Raw genomic sequence first — 22,573 nt, 5'->3', positions numbered from 1 at the left:
AAAGGATTTTAAGCAAGGCCAGATCAATTTTGTGTTTCATAAAAATAACTCTGAAAAAAAAAAAAAACTCTGACTTCACTGTGGTGAATGAATCACAGGGATATGAACCTGGAGGGCCACTTAAAAAGTCAGTTTCCTTTGTGTTTCTTCATGTTGGATAATGAGAATTCGATCAATCTGACCTTTTGCTTTATTCATTTTTCATCCCAGATGTGCTGCTGCAGAGAGTGGCATGAGGGTCTAATGACTCAGGAGATGTTTGAAAGGTAGATGAATCCATCGCTGATGTGTTGCTCTGTTGATAGCCCAGTTTTCCTTATTACATTCTCTAGGCAGGCCCTCTGACTAATGTAAGCCATCAGCACTATTTCTGGAAGCATGGTAAACATTTTAATCTTTGTGGCCTGATCTCAATGGAAGACAGATAAACCAAATCACGCCTGGCTATAGATATATATATATATATCTATGGTGGGTGCCTGTAATGCCAGCTACTCAGAAGGCTGAGGCATGAGTATCACTTGAACCTGGGAGATGGAGGTTGCAGTGAGCCGAGATCACACAAGTGCACTCCAGCCTGGGTGACAGAGCGAGATTCTGTCTCAAAAAAAAAAAAAAAAAAAAAAAGGGATAGAAAAGAAAAGAGAAGACACTTAGAGAGAGGTGCAAAAACCCACGAAAGGACGGAAACCCATGAAAAGTCAAGGAAAAAGACTGTTGAAAAGGAGGAGTGTCAAGGACGTGTCAGCTAAGACGAGGTCTGAGAAGCAACAGGGAGGTCATCAGTGACTCCCACACAGTTACGATGAAATGAATGAAACATCTTACGTGGGATTTCAGAAACTTGCTAATACCTTGTTTTATAGAAGGTGAGGAAGCACTGTCTGGCACTCAAAACCAAGTATCAAATAAAGGACCACCTCAGCCACAATGCAAGAAGAATTGCCCCTGCTCCTACCAGCCTAGATACTTCACGAATAGCAGTGTTTCTACTAAATTACCTTTTCTAAGGAAACATTTTTACTTTTGTCCACCTCAGCAGTGACCTTATAGTCTCCATCATTCTCAGTGACTCTGCATCTAATCCGCCTTCTGAACCATTTGTCATTGCAATATAAAAGATTCAAATCCCCAAGACAACATTTCTGAGGGAAAATCATTCCTGTGTTACTTGGGAGTATCCATTCAGGAAGCTTGGCTTAAGTGTTTTTCATTTTCTTCTTTGGTATTGATTATTTTGCAGGCAGAAGGGAGATTTGGTTTATCTGTCTTCCATTGAGATCAGGCCACAAAGATTAAAATGTTTACCATGCTTCCAGAAATAGTGCTGATGGCTTACATTAGTCAGAGGGCCTCCCTAGAGAATATAATAAGGAAAACTGGGCTATCAACAGAGCAACACATCAGCGATGGATTCGTCTACCTTTCAAACATCTCCTGAGTCATTAGACCGTCATGCCACTCTCTGCAGCAGCACATCTGGGATGAAAAATGAATAAAGCAAAATGTCAGATTGATCCATTCTCATTATCCAATATGAAGAAACACAAAGGAAACTGACTTGTAAATGGCCCTCCAGGTTCATATCCCTGTGATTCATTTACCACAGTGAAGTCAGAGTTTGTTTTTCAGAGTTATTTTTATGAAACACAAAGTTGATCTGGCCTTGCTTAAAATCCTTTAATGACTCCTTTAAAATACAGGGTATTTTATATATAAAGGGTATAAATATATATACCCTTTATATATACAGCATATATATGTGTATATATGTATAAAAATAAAAAAAATGTATATATATATATTTGTTTTTTAGTAGAGGCCGGGTTTCACCATGTTGGCCAGGGTGGTCTTGAACTACCAACCTCAAATGATCCATCCACTTCAGCCTCCCAAAGTGCTGGGATTACAGGTATCAACCACTGCCTAAGTATTCTTACAGGTATCGCTCCTCAGCTGTCTGTTGGTTGCCTCTGTTTTTCAGGGTTTCTACCTAGTCTGCTTTTCTTCTCACCCTACCGAAGCTCACCACACACTTTCCCTGATCCATCTCATGCCATCCTTGTTGCCATCGTCATCTTCAACTATGGTTCTCAAATTTTTATCTCTTGCCCTAATTTCCCTCTTGAACCCCAGACTCTTATGTTCCAAACATCCCTGCCTGACTGCTTGTCAGACATTTGGAACTCATGTCCAAACCACAAACTTTTCCCAAAAAATTGATCCTACTGCTCATTCAGCTCCCAAGCCATAGCCCTTGTATTTATCTTGTACACCTTTTGCTCTTGCCTCTCTCTGTATTCAATGAATTAAAAAATCCAGTTGTTTCTATCTCCTAAGTTTTTCATAAACCATTGGGTTCTTTCTATTTCCATTTGACAACTTTAGCTGTCACCTGGATCATGTCAACAGCACCTCATTTGGTCTCTGGTTCCAGTCTTGGTTTCTTCTAGCACAGATAACAGAGTGACTTTTTAAAAATGCCCATCTGGTTATCACCAACCACTGCTTTCTTTTCTTTTTTTTGAGATGGAGTCTCCCTTTGTCACCCAGGCTGGAGTGCAGTGGTGCAATCTCAGCTCACTGCAACCTCTGCTTCCTGGGTTCAAGCAATTCCCTGCCTCAGCCTCCTAAGTAGCTGGGATTACAGGTGCCCACCACCACGCCTGGCTAATTTTTCTGTATTTTTAGTAGAGATGGGGTTTCACCATCTTGGCCAGGCTGGTCTTGAACTCCTGACCTCGTGATCCACCCACCTTGGCCTCCCAAAGTGCTGGGATTACAGGCGTGCACCACCATGCCCAGCCGAAACACTACTTTCAAGGCTTTCATTATTCCCAGGTAACCTCAAGAAAAATCCAAACACCTTAATGTGGCACATAACAGTCTTATCTCCTGCTATCACTTCTTACCCAGCTCTACACATTAGTCTTATACTAGTTTTAATTCATTGAATGATCCATGATTTTTTTCCTCTCTCTCTCTCATTAGTCTCCTCTGTTTGCAACTCTCTTCATTTCCATGCCTATAATTTGATGGGACAAATCTCCTTCATCTTTCTGATTTTAGCTCAGATATCGCCACCTGATGATTTTGAAGCATTTACTGATCCTGCCCTCCAAGGATGGGCTATGGGCCGTGGTTAGTATGTACTCTCATGGAGTTTTCTCCTGCTCTCTGTGGAAGCACTTTTAACGCTGTGTTGTAACTGTCTTTTTTTTTTTTTTTTTTTTTTTTGAGATGGAGTCTTGCTCTGTAGCCCAGGCTGGAGTGCAGTGGCTCGATCTTAGCTCACTGCAAGCTCCGCCTCCCAGGTTCACACCATTCTCCTGCCTCAGCCTCCCAAGCAGCTGGGACTACAAGCACCCACCATCATGCCCGGCTCATTTTTTGTATTTTTAGTAGAGACAGGGTTTCACCGTGCTAGCCAGGATGGTAACTGTCTATATTTTAAAATTTATTCCCAAAACTGTAAGCCTGAAGACAGATGACATTGCCACTATGTGTGCACCACCTAGAAAAATTCTAGGCTCATAGTAGGTGTTCAAAAAATATTTCTGGAAGAAAGAAGAAGGAAAAAGCGAATTTGTGACATTAAAAGGTTATTAAGTCCTGAGTAATTGAATTTTCAGAGAATATGGCATTAAGTACAATCCATATGAGTTTCCAACTGTGCTTAATTTCTTTCATGCTATGTTTAGCACAGAATTAAACACATTAATTAAATAAAGTTGTTTTAAAAGGTACAAATAGATTTGCATCTATTTTACAATCTTAAAGGAGAAAAGCTTCTTAAACTTCAATATATATAAACCAATCACATGATTTTTCTCCCCAAATCTTCTTACCTCAGTGTCCTTTCTATGTAGGACACAAGTCACACACTCTGCCTTTGTTTTCTCTATATTTAAGCTATCTTTAACTTTTATTGATTTTACCTACTGAATATCTACTTAATCCTTCCTCAACCACAGGAATTTTGCATATACTCTTCCCTCACTTAGAAGGTGTTCCTTTCTAACTTCTGCTTAACACACACTTATCCTTCCATTCTCAGCTCAAAATTTTAACTTCCCTAGGAAGTTTCATTTAATCTCCTATTTTGGTCATGTTCCTCTACTATTTGACCTGATTTTTTTTCTTTATTTCTGCGAATTTTATAAGTATATATACCATATATTATTAGCATATATATTATATATACAACATATATTAGCATGATTATTCAATGAATATCTATTCCACTATGCTGTAAGATCTGTAAGAGTAAAAACTATTTCTACTTTTTTTCAACAACAGATTATTGGTGTCTAGCATGTTGTCTGCCGCGTAGTAGAACCTCAATATCAATGTGTTGAATAGTGAATAATAACTATAACCTTCAAGATCAGTAATAGTATAATAATGCAGCTAGTATGGATGTGTAAGTTCACTGCTATACCATTGAATACATCTAATTGCCCCAGAATGATGAATTAGTGAATGCCTCCTCCAGAAAATGACCCATGATCAAAGCACCTCAGTGTGATCATATATAAATATGATATTTTTCCACAATTACTGAACTCCATTGCGCTATGTGGAACCTACTTTCTCACTGTGTGGTAGGTCCCTTAATAACATCTAGGCGGATTCTAAAACTTTTCAGCCTTGTTCCGTTATTAGATCAGTTTCAAGCCAATGTTTATGACTCAGTTCTGTTCACATGCAAAATGCAATCACAAACTTGATTCAAAGCTCAATATTTCCTATTTCTTCCCATCTCACTTCAGGCAGGATAAGTCTGTCTCTAACTCCATTGTCCTTTCAGAACTCTGGATAATCAGATAAGTCATTTGCCACTCCCTCTCATCTCCCACATGGTTAGTGAGTATCTATACCTCAGGTAGCCTGGACCCCTATATAACATGAACTTGGGCCTACCAAGTACATGGTACTTGGACCCCTATATAACATGAACTTGGGCCTACCAAAAAAATGAACTTGGGCCCACCAAGTACACTGATTGCAGCTCTCTGTGACGACTGGGTTGATATCCCTTCACCAGTATTATTTAGGGTCACTCTTGAGTGGGGCGGCAATGCTGTAGCAGTCTATTTCCTGCTGGCACCAACACAGTTCATGAACCAATTTGTGAACTAGGCCCAAGTTATTTTCCCTATTATCATTTGGTCATAGGAAAACCTAAGGAGGACAGAAGTTTGAGTTAAGATGTAGTCATTTCTACAACATTGGTAGGTGACCTGACCGAGAGTCTAGGCCAATTGTTCATGTAATTTGTTTTTGTCTTATGGGTCTGCTTAGGCCCAATTCAGAAATACCACTTTATCCTATATAATGATTGCTGCCATATGTTCTTTAACTTGTGACTTGGTAGATCTAATAATGGCCATAATGGACAACTTCTGTAGGTCAATTATTTGTAATCTCATGGTCAGAGGCACAGACTCTTCTAGGGATCAGCAGCATACTAAGACTTGATTTTCAAATGAAGAGTAGTCTCTACTGCAGATGGCATGGCTTTGCTCCAGAATACTACGGATCTGTGCTACAATTAGCCAATTGGAACTTGCTAGAGACTCAGTAGAATGTTCTTAATCATCATCAAATTTCTCTAGCAGCAGCTCATGTTCTATTGCTTGATTTGCAAGACATTCTGCAGAGCCTTCCTTTGCTGGGCCCCACTCAAAATGGGTAAATTTCCCTGCCACCCAATAAATGGATTAGAAAAATACTTTGATAGTGGTGTATGGTACCCCCCCAAAATTAAAGAGGTATTACTGAAACTCTAAAAACTTCATTAATGTGGCATGTCCCTGAATATTCATGGAATTCACCTAAATCCTGGATCTCTTGTGGGGCATATGTGGGATTCTTCATAGAATTCAGTTGAATCTTTTTATTGCCCAATTATGTAATGTGAGAAATTCAGCTCTGGCTCCACCTCCTCTTCTGCGCAAGCCTCTTCCCTGGTCTACCACCAGAAACAAACATTTTCTGGAGGAGTCTCCTCATTCACTAAAATACCATTAAGAACGTTCAAGCCCAGCTACTTTTCTGGGTGTGCATGTAGTCCCCCAAAAACCTCAAAAGTCCTTTGCATGTGAAAGAGTAGCCTTGCAGCTTCCTTCATTGCAGTCCACCCTCTCATCTACACCATCTCTCCCCAGTTCTCTTTTCATCCGTGTAAGTAACACAGGGACATAGTGAAAGGGTTACTGTGTAACTAAATATCTAAAGAAAAATTCTACTTGCCATTCTTTAGGCATGCCTACTATTCTCAATTCTCTAGGATGCTTCCTTCCTTGGCTTTCTAGGGAGAGAGAAGGGAATAATCTCTCCCCATGATCAACGTTCTCCCCAAAAGACCGGCAATCTATCCCCTTTCCCTAAGTCCTCTTCATATATTGGTTAGTGTTGGGTAGCTCTTTCTGTACTGATGCATCTTAGTAAATTTTGCTGGGAAGTGGTAGGTCCAGCTGCTGATACATCTTGACCTTGAAATGCAGGATCCTTAGCATACTTTCCCCTTCAAATCTGTAACTTAGTGATAGTTTCAGGACAGCAGGAATCATTCTTCTCAACATCTCGTAAGCACAATATAATTCTCCTTTGATTATTCAGGACAAGTCTTCAACATTGAACTTCATATTAATAAAGTCATGGTATGGCTAGAGATGTGAATTGGAAAAGTAAAACAAATATATATTATATTTGTACCCCAAGCAAGTAAAGTTAATTATATGAGTTGTAAGTGACTTTCCAAAAGATAATGAGATAAAGGATGACTGAATTCAAAGATGAACAAAAATAGATAATTTGCCTTCTAAGACATGGCTTGCTGTATTTAATTCTTACAGGATCTTAAAGAGGTTGCACTGGGGTTTATTTTTCTGTGGTCAGTGCTGCATTGTTCTTTATGATCTTCCCCCTCTTGGGAGCACTTTATTTGGCCTAAGTCTCCCCAATTTCTTAATTTTTATCTCAAAGTGTCCTGGAGATGTCATTGCCTATCACAATGAAATATGCTAAGACACTTTATCAGGAAGTCAAACTATTGTAGAGTTAGTGCTGAGCACTAAAATTTGGGATTATAATTCCTCATGGTTCCTAACCACTTCAAAGACCTGATGTTTTTTGAACAAACACTTGATCTTCCTTAAGGCCGAGTGATGCTAAGCACTCCTATACTGTTAGCAGATACGGGCTCGCATGTTGACTTTCACAACAGAGCTCTTCTGACACTCTTGCTGTGGCTCTGAGGGTCTCTTTCCTGTATCTCAGATAACTGTGGGGCACAGCCCTATCACAGCCCTTTTGTTCATAATCTGGGACAATGAAAAATTATGATGTACTTACTTGATTTCCTTTATTTCCAGCAAAAGGGATGGTAGGGTCCGAAATGAAGACTAAATGTCCAATAGCATTAGGCCAATTTCAGGAGATCTCTAACTTTAGTCTGGGTTTAGAGAACTGTTCAGTTTTTTGCAGCCTCCACCTTGTCCTAGGGAAGCTATTTTATTCTGTTTTTCCTAATGATATTATCCCTTGTAATTCCTAATTCTGCTGATCGTTTGACTCAGTCCTGGAACAGCTGATAGATATTCTAAGTAGGATTCCATATTCTGGGCTGAAGATTAACAACATAAGCTGGTTAAATGCTCCAGACACACTGGATTGTTGAGCTAATGTTGGAAAGAGATTGGGACATTCCTTGAGCAAAGAAAAAAAAAAAAACCCACAAAACTTTAAATTCTAACAATAGCAAGTCTATATTGATTTTTTGTACTGAATGCCAGGAACTAAACATTTTACATGCATTATATTGATTAGTCTTCACAGTCATCCCTATGAAGTAGGTTCTATTATCTCAATTTTATTGACGGGAATATTGAGATTAAGTGACATTCTTGCACAAGGTCACACAGTGAGTAGATGTCAGAAATAGGACAGGATTTAGGTCGGTCTGTTGCTGAAGTTTATGCTTTCAACCACTGTACTATATTTCCTCCTAGAATGCTGAAAAAAGCTGTCTTTGACTTGGCCTCTTTTATTGGGCCACTTTTATCTATCAGTACCTCCAACAGGTCTGAGTGTGAAATAGTTCTTGCAGAACTTAGTCACACTAGGAGTTCATCCATTCAGGATATTGAATAAGCTTCTGGCTAAGGGAAGATATTTAGCTCTCTGGGTCTCTGCAGAGTCAACTGGCTTTGAATTAATGCTCCAGAGGGATTCAAACTCCCCTAACGTTGCAATCCCTTCATCTAACATAAAAAGAGTGGGGTCTGCATTGGGAGGGATTTCTGTCTATCAACTTTGTAGTTGATTATCTTATTCATTCTGATTTCCAAGGGAAGACAGTCTTGAATTTTGCACACATGAAGAGGGTTTTAGCTTAATCAGCCAGAGCTTCTGTGATTCTGGGACTTGGACCAGGAAAAACTTTTACTTTATGTGGAGTCAGGATCTCTGTTACCTGTTCTATCTTTCTTGCTTCAACACTCTCTACAAATAACAAGGTGACCTCTTCCTACCTTTCTATGGAAGTAGAGCTCCAATATTTGTTTTCATATGTGGGCCTAGCTACTACATAAGTTATTTGGTATAATTATTTTATTTTTTATAGTACCTTACTTTATTTTTTCTGTGTCAAATATAAATTGAACTGTCGCAAATCAAACTCATACAAAACCGAAACTCCACTTTCCTTTCTTTTTAATTTCCTTTATGGGTCCCCATTTCTACTCAGAAGAACATTTAATCTTGTCATTACTTACTTTCAATTTAAACGTCTCTTTTGGGTAATATTCCTATTTAAGTGTTATCATCTCAATATTATTCCCAGCTCTTTTTATGAGTGTTCTTTTTTTTTTTCCTTATAGTTCATTCTCACCCTTCGTTTAATTTAATGGCAGCATAAAGAGTATCTTTGTATTGTTTTGTGAAGCACTTTCATTATATATTCCAAAAATCCTTATATTTTACTGCCTCAGAGAGGTAAATATGACCCAATTAGACAACTATCTAATACAAATTTCATAACAAGTCTTCTGGTTGACTATTCTATGACATCAGCAAAGCTTTGCCTCATACCCAGCATATAATATATAACCTATGAAAAATTACCTCTGCCAAAGCACCGTCTTTTCCTCCCCTCTCTCTGCCCTCCCCTTCCCCCCTAAATAGGCATTTTTCCATATATTAGCTTGAAAATGAAGATCTGGGGGAATTTTCTTGTAAGCTATCTATAAATAAGGGTAAATTTTTTATCCTAGCCACTTTGGTTATTACTCATAGAAGCCTGTAATGCTCAACAAACTACCCAACAGCCTATTTTTTATAGGGTGAAAGCTTAGAGCGTTCCAATTTCAGAGAGAACATTGAAGCTGGGGTCACAGTTCCTGTGAAGATTCTGCCTCTGTCTATACAGCCTTAGAGACCACAGGCAGTGGGGTCTGCAACTGTCGGGATAAACTAGGTTATTCTATGAAAACCAAAAGCAAGCAAACAACAACAACAAAAAGTTCAATGGCATAAAACAACAAAGGCTTGTATCTTGTTAATGCTGGTATGCCCATTGTAGGTCAGCTGGGCCCTGTTCCCTGCAGCCTCTCAGGATGACAGAGCAGCCATCTTCTTGAATAATGCTTCACAAGCCCCAGAGAAAAGAGGATGACATCTCACGCATAGACTCTTAAGGCTTCTAGTAGAACCGAGCCTCACATTTTAAATTTATGTGATGGAATGTGATTCTACTATGTGTTTGGGAGAACAGGGGAGTGCTTGGAAAACAGTGCTGCTAAACGAGTGATAGAATGTCTCTTTCATCCTAAGATTGTTGATTTGGCTTCTACTATTGAGTCAGTTTCATAAGGAGGACAGACACAGAGAAAATGGGCACTGATAAATTTTGAATCTGGACTCTCTCATGGCTGAAAAGTTGGGCTGAATCACTCGTGAACTTCAGAAGCTTATTTTGGGCCTCTGGCCTAAGACCTTTACCAGAGGGAAGCTGAGGAGACTCCTTGTCCATTTTCCCTAGATCCACAGCCTGTTTTGTCTTGCCACAGGGAAATAAATTCAAGCCTAAATAAATGATACTAAAGAGAGAATATTTTCCCCCTACAACCTAGGCTAGAGCCAACAGAAGCATGCTGCTGATTGTAGAAAACATCAACCCAGCAGGTGCAGCCTCTGGCTTATCTGAACATCCCTAGATGAATACATCGAGAGAGAGAGAATCCAAAGAGTTAAGACTCCAAAGAAAGTATGGCACAAATCACCATTTTACACTCTTTGCTGTAATTCTATAAATGTCCAGTTATGGCCTAAAGGAAAAGATCTTTGCATTGCCCTCCTCAAAGTTTGAGTAAAAGGTGAGTGTGCTGTTTGAATTCTTCCTCAAGGACAGCAGTGACCTTAGATGAGGATTCCACATTACCTAGTTCTTTTAGGTGGAGGTGCTCTCCGGTAAGGGGAAGATGTTGCTGGGGAACACTGGCTTTTTGCCCTTGTTTCATTAACCATTGATTTTTTAAAAAAACTCTAGTTGTTCCGATTGCTTTGGGCTCCACTGATCTCTCTCCTCTCCCATGCTGTCTAGTGTGGCATGCTTTTGTAAGCATCTGTTTTCTAAGTAGGATACTTTTGTTAAGTATTTCTTCCTAAGCTGCCACTCCCTCCCAATGTCTAGTGCTGCTATAAGGCTATGAACCCCATTCCTGATACTTAGCCTGGATTTCGTCCTTCATTCCTAGGATCTCATGTCAAGACCCGATCTAAGATCTTTCAAACAGATGTTAACCTACAGATAAGACCAATTAAGCATAATAACCTGATCAGTTACTTGTTACTCATTCTTGTTGCTTTTTATGTTCTTTAATAAAATACTACAATATTTTTCCAGTATATGCAGTGAAAACTTTCAACTTGCAGGGGACACTAGACCTAAGACTTGGACCATAGTATCCATGATGTCTTTCCTATTTATTTATTTGCAAAGTTACTTCATATTGATCTCAAAGAGTTGCAGCTTCTTTTTCACACTTTGTTTAAGCCCATTTTAGTGAACCATTTAAATTTCCCTGTTTGATTTGTTGCACTCTGGGTTCACATTTTGTTCCTGATTCTGCTCAGTCTCATGATTTTGATACTTCCTGGCAGCTCCCACACCGAACTGCCTAGACTAATAAAAAATGGAGCTTGAAGGGAGAATTAGAACAGTCTATGTTCTGGGAGGACCTCAAAACACAACTATTTTTTGATATTTAATTTTAGTTTTAGTTTTTACACATGATAGTGTATATAGTAATGGAATACATAAGGATGTTTCAATACATACAGTGTATAGTGATCAGATCAGGGTAATTAGCATATCTATTATCTCAAACATTTATCATTTCTCTGTGTTGGTAACATTCAACGTCCTTCTAGCTATTCGAAACTATATATTGTTAATGATAGTCATTCTACAATGGTATAGAACACTAGAACTTATTTATTTATCTAGCTGTAATTTAACACAACCATCGTAACTCACTGGCATTACTAGGTTGGGTCTTTGTGGCAGATAAACTCTATGGTAGCTTCCATGGTGTATGCCTTCTGGTGTTCATGCCTTTTATGTAAACCCCTTACTGTGTGTGGGTGGGGCCTGTGATTTGCTTCTAACCAATGGAATATGGCAAAGGTGATGGGCTCTCATTCCATGATTACTTCATGTAAGTCTCTGGCTCGTTAGCAGTCTCCTGCTAGCCTTTCCCTCTCTTTTCTAGCTTTGAAGAAGCAAGAAGCTGTGACTCCTTCAGCTGCTAGGAAATGAATGCTGCAGACAACCACATGAGCAGGGAAGGAGGTGCTTTGTGAGACCCAGGGCAGGGGACCCAGCTGAGGAAATCCCAACCCCTGACCCACAGGAACTGTTACATAATAAATGCATGTTGTTTTTTGCTACAGAGTTTGTGGTAATTAGTTAGGCAGCCACTGAAAACTAATTCAGTCCCTGAACACTCAGGAACAATTTTAAGGAGGCCATAACTATGTCTGGTTTGGAATATTTCTTCTCAACAGGGTGACAGCCACTGTTACTAAGAGAAGTAAACACTTGAGGGGTCACTCTAAGCCCTGTGAACTAGACTGGTTCCACAAACAACTTCCAAACCCCCATCAACTCTACTCCAATGGGTGAGAAATAGACAAATTAGAGGCCAAACACAGTTCAGTTCCAGGCTGCTCTTGAAGGCTGTCACTCTGAGAAAGCTCTAGTTCAACTCTTTGTGTTTGTGGCTAATGATGCTGCAGACGAACCCCAAAATTGTGACTTAGCCTGGAGGGTTCTTGGCTTCAGGCAGGAAAAAAAATTCACGAGGAAGACAACAGAGCAAAGTGAAAGCAAGTTTATTAGAGCAGCAGAGTACAGGAACATGAGCGCTCTGTAGACAGAGGAGTTGTAGTAGCAGTAGCAGTGGCAGCAGCGGCAGAAGCCACTGCCTCGTGGATTGCTGGCTAGCTGTATGTATGCTATTCTCTGATTATATGCTAAATTAGGAGCAGGTTATTTATAAATTTTTTTGGAAAAGGGGCAGGGAGTCCCCAGAACAAAGGGCTCCTCCCCTTTTAAGCCATGTAAGGTAACTTCTGGGGGTTGCCATGGCATTTGTAAACTGTCTTGGTGCTGATGGGAGTGTCTTATCATGCTAATGCATCATAATTAGTGTATAATGAGCAATGAGGGCAACTAGAGGCTGCTCTTGTCACCATGTTGGTTTTAGCTGATTTTGGCCAGTTTCTTTGCTGCATTGAGTCTTAATCAGCTCCTGATTTGTTCAGCGGGGTCTTGTGACTGGTGCTAGGAAAGCAAGTCCTGCTGATCTCCTACCTTGGTAACATCCCTTTTGAGTAGGACATAAAGTGATTGTTTAACCTGGAAGCCTGCCTTGCCACACCACCATGCTCCTTACCCCTAGCTGTGTCCCCCAGTGGGTCAGGGATGCGCATGGTTGCTGATGGTGCAAAGTTCTCTTTTCCTATGTCCTCGCCGGACCTTCAGGTCCATTGTATTCCACCATGTGTCTTGTTTGTTCTGAATGGCACCCTTTCAGAATTTCTTTTCAATTAAGTCTTGTATTCCTTACGATTTTTTCACATAGTATACTACATGTTCAATTTTAACATTACATGGATTTTTCCTCTTTTCTCTTTTACAAGTTCCTCTTTTGCCCCTGACAACCACCCAGCATTCCATCCTTCTTTCATTTCTCTGCTGCTACCCAACTGGTCAGGGCAGGAAATAAATATGGAGGTTACTGGAGGGAGGGAAGCAGGGTTGATGGGTTCAGAGGATCATTTTAGCTGCATATTACAGAATACCCAACTAAGAGTGGCTTAATCATAAAAAGTTAATTATTTTACCTTCCATGGGGGAGTCCTATAATGTAATCATGTGCTGAGGCACATAGGGGCCTTCCATTGTCTTGTTGTGCCATCCTTGGTGTGAGGATGGTAATTTTCCTCATGGTCACAGTATGACTGCCACAGCTCCAAACATGAATTACATCCTCAGAAGAATCAAAAGCAGGGAGAAGCAAGTCCTCATCTGTGTCCCTTCTAAAGACAGAGAAAAATATCCTCAGAGGCCTGCTGTAGTTTCAGATCTTATTTGTTAGATTATGTAACATATCCATTCTTATACTAATAGCAATGAGGGGAATGAAAGTATCATAATTGATATTCCTCTCCTGGGGCTAGGAAGTAATCATCTTCCTTGAGCACAGGGGAGGCTGACTATCCAAATGAAAATAGGGTTCTGCTAACAAGAAGTATGTGTAGGTACTGATACACCTCTTGGCAACCAATAATATCTGCCTCCAAATTAAGATGCAGAAAGGGAATGTGGTTTCTTTTGATTATGTGGGAAGTTAGTGGCAGAGATGGGTCTAGAACATCGGCCTTCTGTTCTCTCAGCACTGTGACTTTTTTTTCCCCCCTGTGTCTTTGTTTCTTCTTCTATAAACAGGATTGGGATAGTGCTTGCATGAGTTCTATGGTGATAAGCATTATACTAATAATTAAAAAAGAAAACCTGCATAAGAGATTACTTCCATGTGAGACAATGAAACAATAACTTAAATAGCCACAGCTCAATTTCACAGATGCTGCTGCCTGGATACAGGGAAGACTGCTGACTCATTATGCAGCTCTGCTGGGCTGGTTCCCTGCCCCACCTCTGACAGCTGGTACACCTTGTCTCATCTATTTCCTTGCATTTGCTGCCTCTAATATATGTCCCCTGTATTAAGGTGGAAAAAAATCCTTACTGGGGGTTTGGACAGCAGACCAACCATCCATTCCTTTTGCCCCGATTTGTCTACAGAGCTGACATAACTTCTATGGAGTTCCTGGAATCACGCTCTTCCTCGTTGCACTTGATCCAGAGAAAGGGCTGGGGCTGGAGAATCACCCATCAGAGCAGCTTGATATTCCCTCTCTGCTTTTTGCCTTCTAGAAATTTGCTTTGGAATTATGAAAAAAGATGCAATTCTTTTTTTTTTTTTTGCTTTGGAATTTGGAATCACAAAAGAGAGAAGATGGGCTAGGCACCCACCCTTTGGTTGACACTGGGTAACTTGTCTTCGTCCGATTGAGCAAATGGGGTGTGGTAGACTCATAAGAAAGGGGAGTCTACAGTTCAGGCAACCACTGCCAAGTCCTGAGTCAGCATCACCTCCTCCCGCACCTCTCTCAGGTGATCTCCTGGTCAAGGACACTGCAGGAAGAACAAAGGCATGTGGTTGAGCACAGAAAATGGATGCTTTGAAAGCAGGCTGACATTTGCTTTTTAATTATCTCCTCTTGGCTTCTCAGGATGAATTTTCTTTTCATAGCAAAGAGCCAGGAAGAAAACAAAATGTTCTTTCTCATTTCTATGGAGCTAACCATGTCTATACATTAACCTTTAGCACTGATTAAGATAAATGGCATTTCTACCCATTATGCTTTTAGATTAGATTTGAATTCATCAGCCCAGCTTTTGACAAGCTTGTATTCAGTGTCTCTGAGTTATGCCCCCTTAATCACCTAGTCAGAGAGGAGGTGAACCAATCCAGTCCCCTAGTATCAGTTTGATCAAGATGAATGAGGGCTCTTGGGCTGGGGTGCTTATTCCTGTTTCCTGGGTGCTTTTTCAGGCACCATCTAAAAGGTCTTTGTGCTCATAATTAGCTATAAGACAATCCATGCGGCACCCCATGTAGCGGGGCCAATCCAAAATGCAATAGTAATTCAGAGCAGAAATGTCCTTCCTGCTGAGGTTATCATGACAAGGTTTGTGGAGGAAATTGATTATTGGATTGGGGAAGTAATAATGTTTAAAATATCAGATCCATACTCTTTGGGAGGGGGTGTAAACGATGAATAATTCATACAGCTTATTTAATTTTTAAAAACATACTGGAAGCTCATCTTTGGTTCATGAAAACAGCACCAGTGTCTAAGTCAGTGCACTGAGTTATTAGGGTGGTGGTGTGATGATGGGCTGGTGTGTTGGGTGTATAGGCAAGGTGGAGGTGCTCAGTAGAGTTTCTTTTGCTCAAAGAAAGCATTTCTTTTTTTTTTTTTATTGGAAATTACATGCTTTTATTTATTTATTTATTATTATTATACTTTAGGTTTTAGGGTACATTTCTTAAGTTTTAAATCTAAAATTCTGAGAAGTGCTGCTGTTGGGAAACAGGGGGCCTGAGCTGAATTTTTCTGCTACACATCCAATTGTCTGCCCCCTCACTCCCTGATAGAAATTCCTGTGGCATCTGCCTGAAGCAAATTCTAGGACGAGCTTTTACAAGCTTTTAGATTTCCAGAAGTAAGGTTGTTTTTCCTTGATTCTTTTTCTTGAAGGCAGAGACTTGATGCAGCAATTGAACAGCTTGTAACTGGAACAACCTGGCCCGCAGAGATAAAAGGTTTGAAAAAGCTACCTTGCCCTCCTAGCAGCAATTTTCTGCTCTCAGAGGAAGTGTACCTGTGTACCTCCCAGATAGGTGGCTCAGACAAACTGCCCACCAGGAAAGACTTCATTCATGTGGACCCCGAATTTATTTGCAATTCGTGGAAGCAGCTCTCTGCAGCTGTTAGTAACTTGCTTTTTTTTTTTTTTTTTTTTTTTTTAATGAGGGAATAAGGAAGGTGACTAAAGACCAGCTTCCTCCTGTGTCTTCATCCTTTTAAGAATTCGGTCGAGTTTTGGGGAACATTGTGTCTCGGTTATTGATGGTTTAGCTCATACCCTATATAGCGTACACTCCTGCGTAAAAGGAACAAAGCTAAAAAGGGGCAGTAGAGAATAAAGGAGAGAAGCAAAGGTCAGTGGAGCTGGTCGCTCAGGAGCTGAAATCCCAGCTGGGCTCCCCTCCCCTTCTGCCTCTGAATGCAATTTGTACTCTGCATCCTTTGCTTTCCAGCTTCCTGCTTCTTTGCTGTCTCCCAGGGGGAGTTTATGGTTGCAGAAACAGTTTCCTTAAAAGGCAGCCGCCTGTAGCAATTTGCTCATGGGGAGGAAATGAGCAGGACACATTGTCACAGGAGCCTCATTCTGGGAGAATCTGGAGAGGTTTTGGGTCTCCAGTACCACTTAGGATACATCACGGGTAAATCAGGCCAGGCAACTGATCTGTCTTAGATTCTTAGAGGACTTTTACTGGGGAGTACGGAGCATCTTTGATGACACTTGCAGAGAGAATATTTCACATTCTGAGGGCAGACATATTAAAGATGGGTTTGATTGTGCATTCATGTTCCGAGGCCAGGGCAAACAAGTTTCCACAGGCGGTGGTCCCCGCAGACCAGCATTCTTCTCTCCAGAGGTTCCAAGGTCATTATAGAATACATGGGAGGGCAAATTTCCAAACTACTGGCCTTAGACAAAAGCTTGGACCCCTCCTGGGAGTGTGGGCTATGTATTCCTCCACCCATTACTCATCCTCACTGCTGTCTTGTGTCTTTCACATCCTCTTAACCCCTTCCTTCCCTTCCTTCCTTCCTGGCTTGCAGAGATTCTTGTCCCCCATCACCACCCTGCCACATCCCACCAATTTCCAACAGGGATCAAGTTTCCTTTCTGGTGAAGATACCTTATTTTTCACTCTAAATATAAGGATATCCATCTTTACTTCTAGCACTGGAATTATGTATTCCTAAAATCATTTTAACCCTGAGAGAGGCTTTTCCAGCCCTTCACAAAGTGAACCTTAGAGAATTCTGCTAGAAAAAACAACAACAACAACAACAACAAAACACAAGAAGTACCACGTCAAAATATTCTTCGGTTAAGACAGTAATGCCCCAAATACCATCCAAGTTGCCTTCAGAGGAAAATCCATCTGTACATCAAAGTTAATATTGCTTTGAATTATTTATACCAATTCAGTTACATAAACATTTACAAATGTAGCAGTGACAATGGATTAGCAACACTTAATGAAAGGAGAATGGTCACAGGCTAGAGATGTCTTTTGTCAATCTCTTCTCGTATATGTGTGTGAATCTTTCTACTGATGTCTGTCTCTCTGTTGTTGTTACATCTCAGATTCATGTTGTCTCTCATACTCAGAGCAAGATGACCTGCGTGTGCTTAAAAGCATCGCCTATCATGTTTTCATTTCCTCTTGTATTGGTGCAATACTGCATATTGTCTTAGTTTAATATGGTATATTGTATGAGGTCCCAAATTTGTAGGTGTATTCATAGCATATCAGTCTATGAAGTAAAGATCCTGCTGTTTCACAAGCCTAATTTTAAAAGAATAAATTTCAGAGAGACTGGCATTTTAGAAGTTGCTATTTGTTTGTGTCTGGAAAACAAAACTAGCACAAGGAGTAAAAAACCCCCAGAAGCCTAGAACCCATGAAAGAAAGCCTAGGCATCTTTAGCACTCAGGTTCCTGGACTAGGGTGTCTTTTCTGTGACTGCACACTTTAACATTTCTCTCTTGTTTACTACACCAAGATATTTGAACGTGTGTTCAAATCCTGCTCAGCCAAGCACTCAGTTAAATAATCTCATACCTAAAGGCCTATGAAAACTTTATTTGCTAGGAATTTCCTGAGCCACCACCAGTGCAATGTCTTTGACAGACCTGGGAAAGGGGAGTAAAACGTGAACTCAGATAGGAAAGAAAAAAAAGCGAGATATGGAAAGTTAATATGCTTTTGCTCACCAGAGTCCCTTTCTGCCTCCTAACTAAGGCTTGGAGCTTTGCACACGATCTGCATTTGGAGCTAGATGGTGTCAAATTGCAAGAAGAAAAGAGAGCAATGGGGTTTTCTAGATAAACAATTATGTCGTCTGCAAACAGGGACAATTTGACCTCCTCTTTTCCAATTGAATACCCTTTATTTCCTTCTCCTGCCTAATTGCCCTGGCCAGAACTTCCAACACTATGTTGAATAGGAGTGGTGAGAGAGGGCATCCCTGTCTTGTGCCAGTTTTCAAAGGGAATGCTTCCAGTTTTTACCCATTCAGTATGATATTGGCTGTGGGTTTGTCATAGATAGCTCTTATTATTTTGAGATACGTCCCATCAATACCTAATTTATTGAGAGTTTTTAGCATGAAGGGTTGTTGAATTTTGTCAAAGGCCTTTTCTGCATCTATTGAGATAATCGTGTGGTTTTTGTCTTTGGTTCTGTTTATATGCTGGATTACATTTATTGATTTGCGTATATTGAACCAGCCTTGCATCCCAGGGATGAAGCCCACTTGATCATGGTGGACAAGCTTTTTGATGTGCTGCTGGATTCAGTTTGCCAGTCTTTTATTGAGGATTTTTGCATCAATGTTCATCAAGGATATTGGTCTAAAATTCTCTTTTTCGGTTGTGTCTCTGCCAGGCTTTGGTATCAGGATGATGCTGGCCTCATAAAATGAGTTAGGGAGGATTCCCTCTTTTTCTATTGATTGGAATAGTTTCAGAAGGAATGGTACCAGTTCCTCCTTGTACCTCTGGTAGAATTCAGCTGTGAATCCATCTGGTCCTGGACTCTTTTTGGTTGGTAAGCTATTGATTATTGCCACAATTTCAGCTCCTGTTATTGGTCTATCCAGATATTCAACTTCTTCCTGGTTTAGTCTTGGGAGGGTGTATGTGTCGAGGAATTTATCCATTTCTTCTAGATTTTCTAGTTTATTTGTGTAGAGGTGTTTGTAGTATTCTCTGATGGTAGTTTGTATTTCTGTGGGATTGGTGGTGATATCCCCTTTATCATTTTTTATTGCATCTATTTGATTCTTCTCTTTTCTTTATTAGTCTTGCTAGAGGTCTATCAATTTTGTTGATCCTTTCAAAAAACCAGCTCCTGGATTCATTAATTTTTTGAAGGGTTTTTTGTGTCTCTATGTTCTTCAGTTCTGCTCTGATTTTAGTTATTTCTTGCCTTCTGCTAGCTTTTGAATGTGTTTGCTCTTGCTTTTCTAGTTCTTTTAATTGTGATGTTAGGGTGTCAATTTTGGATCTTTCCTGCTCTCTCTTGTGGGCATTTAGTGCTATAAATTTCCCTCTACACACTGCTTTTAATGTGTCCCAGAAATTCTGGTATGTTGTGTCTTTGTTCTTGTTGGTTTCAAAGAACATCTTTATTTCTACCTTCATTTCGTTACGTACCCAGTAGTCATTCAGGAGCAGGTTGTTCAGTTTCCATGTAGTTGAGCGGTTTTGAGTGAGATTCTTAATCCTGAGTTCTAGTTTGATTGCACTGTGGTCAGCTGATAAGCAACTTCAGCAAAGTCTCAGGATACAAAATCAATGTACAAAAATCACAAGCATTCTTATACACCAATAACAGACAAACAGAGCCAAATCATGAGGGAACTCCCATTCACAATGGCTTCAAAGAGAATAAAATACCTAGGAATCCAACTTACAAGGGATGTGAAGGATCTCTTCAAGGAGAACTACAAACCTCTGCTCAGTGAAATAAAAGAGGATACAAACAAATGGAAGAACATTCCATGCTCATGGATAGGAAGAATCAATATCGTGAAAATGGCCATACTGCTCAAGGTAATTTATAGATTCAATGCCATCCCCATCAAGCTACCAATGACTTTCTTCACAGAATTGGAAAAAACTACTTTAAAGTTCATATGGAACCAAAAAAGAGCCCACATCGCCAAGTCAATCCTAAGCCAAAAGGACAAAGCTGGAGGTATCATGCTACCTGACTTCAAACTATACTACAAGGCTACAGTAACCAAAACAGCATGGTACTGGCACCAAAACAGAGATATAGATCAATGGAACAGAACAGAGCCCTCAGAAATAACCCCGCATATCTACCACTATCTGATCTTTGACAAACCTGACATAAACAAGCAATGGGGAAAGGATTCCCTATTTAATAAATGGTGCTGGGAAAACTGGCTACCCACATGTAGAAAGCTGAAAGGGGATCCCTTCCTTACACCTTATAAAAAAATTAATTCAAGATGGATTAAAGACTTAAACGTTAGACCTAAAACCATAAAAACCCTAGAAGAAAACCTAAGCATTACCATTCAGGACATAGGCATGGGCAAGGACTTCATGTCTAAAACACCAAAAGCAATGGCAACAAAAGCCAAAATTGACAAATGGGATCTAATTAAACTAAAGAGCTTCTGCACAGCAAAAGAAACTACCATCAGAGTGAACAGGCAACCTACAAAATGGGAGAAAATTTTCACAACCTACTCATCTGACAAAGGGCTAATATCCAGAATCTACAATGAACTCAAACAAATTTACAAGAAAAAAACAAACAACCCCATCAAAAAGTGGGCAAAGGACATGAACAGACACTTCTCAAAAGAAGACATTTATGCAGCCAAAAAACACATGAAAAAATGCTCACCATCACTGGCCATCAGAGAAATGCAAATCAAAACCACAATGAGATACCATCTCACACCAGTTAGAATGGCGATCATTAAAAAAAATCAGGAAACAGCAGGTGCTGGAGAGGATGTGGAGAAATAGGAACACTTTTACACTGTTGGTGGGACTGTAAACTAGTTCAACCATTGTGGAAGTCAGTGTGGCGATTCCTCAGGGATCTAGAACTAGAAATACCATTTGACCCAGCCATCCCATTACTGGGTATATACCCAAAGGTCTATAAATCATGCTGCTATAAAGACACATGCACCCGTATGTTTATTGTGGCACTATTCACAATAGCAAAGACTTGGAACTAATCCAAATGTCCAACAATGATAGACTGGATTAAGAAAATGTGGCACATATACACCATGGAATACTATGCAGCCATAAAAAATGATGAGTTCATGTCCTTTGTAGGGACATGGATGAAATTGGAAATCATCATTCTCAGTAAACTAATGCAAGGACAAAAAACCAAACACCGCATGTTCTCACTCATAGGTGGGAATTGAACAATGAGATCACATGGACACAGGAAGGGGAACATCACATGCTGGGGACTGTTGTGTGGTGGGGATGGGGGGAGGGATAGCATTAGGAGATATACCTAAGGCTAAATGACGAGTTAATGGTTGCAGCACACCAGCATGGCACATGTATACATATGTAACTAACCTGCACATTGTGCACAAGTGCCCTAAAATTTAAAGTATAATAATAATAAAAAAAAAGAAAAGAGATCAAAGGTGATTTAGAGGACTACTGTATCTAGATGTATTTTAAATTTGCAACTGTGCATAAGATCTTGTGACATGTAACAAGTCAGGTGTTGAAAAGGGAATTACAAGTAGATCAGATGGTCAATTATGATGGGAAAATAGGGTGATGGTAGAATTTCAATGCATAAGAAAAGCATTTCTCACTAAATGAAGGTAATCAGCAAATGACAAACTGAATCAATAATAGTAAGAAAAATATTATGAAAAATAGACAATCATTAAGAAGATGAAAACCCTAATAGAAAAAATAGTAAGTTTGAACTGACAATTCAAAACTGAAAGAACAAATGCTCAATAGGTGTGAAAAGTAATTAAAGATATAGGAGTTAAATGAAATAAGATTTTTTTCTGTGATTCTGTCGGCAAAGTGTTTGTATTTTGGTTTTTTATAAATGCTAACCTGAATTGATAAGGTTACAATAAAAAGATAAACACATTTTATAGTGATAAGAACATATATCAGTACAACTTTTTTAGAGGCAAATTTGGTGTTTTTGTGAAAAATTTAATTCTCAGTTCATATTTTTTGACAATACAACTCAACTTCCAGAAATCAATTGCCAGGAGATAATTAAAGTAGTGTACAAAGATTTCATATAAATATATTAATTTCAATTTGAAATAGTGAGAAATGGAAAACAAATACCTGTAAGAAGTTAGGTTCAGGTTGGGAAGCTATTACTTTGCTATTAAAATATGGGACGCAGGGATGAGTCATTTCTGCTTGGCTTCATCACATCTCTTCTCCAAGAATACCAGAGGGAAATTATATTCTCACATGCAGGAAAAGAAAACTGGTAGTGTGAGGCAAGGTAATACTTTAGCTGGGTTCTGACTCTGTACTTCAGATGGTCTGGGACATGTAGAAACATTCTGTTTT

Source organism: Pongo abelii, chromosome 7 (genome assembly GCF_028885655.2).
Source record: "Pongo abelii isolate AG06213 chromosome 7, NHGRI_mPonAbe1-v2.0_pri, whole genome shotgun sequence".
Taxonomy (NCBI): Eukaryota; Metazoa; Chordata; class Mammalia; order Primates; family Hominidae; genus Pongo; species Pongo abelii.
Note: the sequence above shows the minus strand (reverse complement) of the source record.